At 30.0% G+C, this 2590-nt stretch overlaps 1 pseudogene; it reads left to right on the forward strand.

Annotated features, from left to right (window-relative positions):
- On the forward strand, nt 892–1588 carry LOC109356422 (annotated as a pseudogene).

Consider the following 2590-nt stretch of genomic DNA (forward strand, 5'->3'; position numbering starts at 1 on the left):
AATCACATATTAACTTTACCAATAGAAATAATATGACAAATGAGTAACACTGGTGTAAGTTTATAAAGCTAATGTTGTTAAAATATTAACTATAAGGTAATACAACAATAATGTTCATCTGCCTTTGATTGATAACCCAACAAATTTTAAAAAGAATAAATACAATAATATACTTATCATTAAAGATAAAATTAGTTGTATATGTGAAAATTATATTTAGACTCCCATTAATTATGAATCACATATTAACTTTACCAATAGAAATAAATTTGCGTATTAAAAAATTAAGGTGTATATCTGCGTTCATCACTTTCCATATTCCATATTACAAGTATCTAGCTTCTAGCTTCCTGGGTCCAAATTGCATGAGAGAGCTTGGCCTCCTTTTAAGAACTGTAAAAAGTATTAATAAATTATTAAGTTTACTTAAGTGTGAAATCTTTTATTAAGAGGATGACTAAGAGTTTATGGAAAAGATCATAAAACCATTATTTTAAACTTTTAGTTGGTGTCTCACTTCTATTTCTTTACGCTTTCCATCCCAAATAACAATAGGATCTAACCAGTAGTTAGAGGCCATGTGCGGAACGTTCGAACATAAATTTCTAGGAAAAAATGAAAGTTCCTCCCCAAGATCGATATTTCCTTGATATCTTCCGCCGTCAAATATAACGGCCACAGCCTAGTTTCACAGAATTTCAAAAACGTCAAACACGATATTATGAGTCTCAAAAGTCAACAGCTTGAAATTCAAAGTACAATGTAAAAATAAAAAGAAACAACCTCTTTCTTTCTCCACTCTTTCTCTCATGCTTCTTAAAATTCCATAGTTCACATATATAAACACTCTTTCCAATCACCTATATCTTACAAGTTATAAACATATATCCATATCAATATTCATCTCACTAAAGTTATTTTTTCCACATTTCATAACGTGTTATATAATCAACATGTCATGTACCGTAGAGATTACCATTTTGTCATGTGAAAACCTTATATTAAATAAAAGATCCATTAAGAAGAACGCATTTGTGACGGTTCAATCTGATGCTAGTAATGAAGTAAGTATCACAAGAATGGACTCAGAAGGTGGCAGTTACCCTTCATGAATGAGAAATTTATGATGGACATGGCATTGCATGCAAGGTTTATAACCGCTGATGTGAAATGCAAAACACCAACAGGGGTTAAGAGTGTTGGATTTGCAAGAATTCCTGTTTCGGATTTTATAGGAGGGTTTGTGCCAGAAAATCAAGTGCATTTCTTAAGCTATAGGTTATGGAATAGAAAAACTACCAGAAATGAGATTATAAATGTTTCAGCTAGGGTACACTCTTGTTCCAATTCGATGTGGATGATGGCGGCGGCGAAGGGAGTGGCGGTGGCCGGTAATGGCTCCCGCTCCTCTAGAGTTGTCACTGGGATTCCTGCAGTTTGGTTAAACTACCAAAGCAATCGTTGATATAATATGTACTCAAGGGGAGGGGGAATGAAAAGCATGCATTTTCTTCTCAACCTGTTGTGAAGATATTATAATATAAAATAAAAATGAAGAGTTTGAGGGAAAATTGAAATGAAAAACATAAAATGACGAATAAGGTGTCTAAACAACACTATTAGTAGAAATATGTGTTGTTTCAATGTTGTTAACTTTATTTGTAGTTATTTAACATTATTATAAAAAACTTCTTATATATATTGTTGTGCGGACATGATTTTCATACTTGAAGTTTTCTTCTACTGTTCAACAAACGAAATGTTATCAATTTGATTTATTTTATAAAAAAACATGGAAACTGCGTATGTGTCCTACATATTGTTATATTTTTGTTGTAAATGTAACGGTACCGCCGGTTGTTAAGTTGAAAAAAAAAATATATGAGAAAACATTCATAAGTTTGATTAGGGGTGAAAACAAGTTGAGTCATAACTTGATTCGGCCAAGCTCAATTCGTTAATGATTTAATTTGATTTAATTCGTATCGAGTTTTAATTTGAACTCAATGTAAAACTATTTTTTTAGCTCAATTAAAAGTTTACTAACCTACATTTATGTCACTCATCAACATAAATTTAAAGGGCATACAGTTGGTGGATTATACATATAAATATAGATAAAGTTTGCGAATTTTAATAATAAATGTAGCTATCAATTAAAATTTATGTGGTAAATAATTAATATGTATTATTGGGCCTTATTTAAATTGTTAAGATTAAAATATAAGAGTACATCATTTTTTAAGTGATAATGTGACGGGAGCTTTTAGGATGGGCTACTCGGACGAGTTCGAACTAAAAAGTCTGGGTACAATTTATATATATATCCAATTTCAGCCCAAACTCGTTAGGTTCTGCAGGCTGACTTGTATAATAATGAAAAATATTTATTTAAATTTTAACTTATTTAATCTATTTTAAAAATATGTATATATTATATGATATTAATGTATAACTTTTTTTTAACACATTTATTATGTCCAAGTGAACTAAACTTATATCTATTGTCTTATGTTTGAGTTGAGACGTGATATGAAGTTCACTTATATGATTTTTAACATAATCTATTTATTAAATCCATTGTTTCTAT

The sequence above is a fragment of the Lupinus angustifolius genome, chromosome LG09 (assembly GCF_001865875.1).
Source record: "Lupinus angustifolius cultivar Tanjil chromosome LG09, LupAngTanjil_v1.0, whole genome shotgun sequence".
Classification (NCBI taxonomy): domain Eukaryota; kingdom Viridiplantae; phylum Streptophyta; class Magnoliopsida; order Fabales; family Fabaceae; genus Lupinus; species Lupinus angustifolius.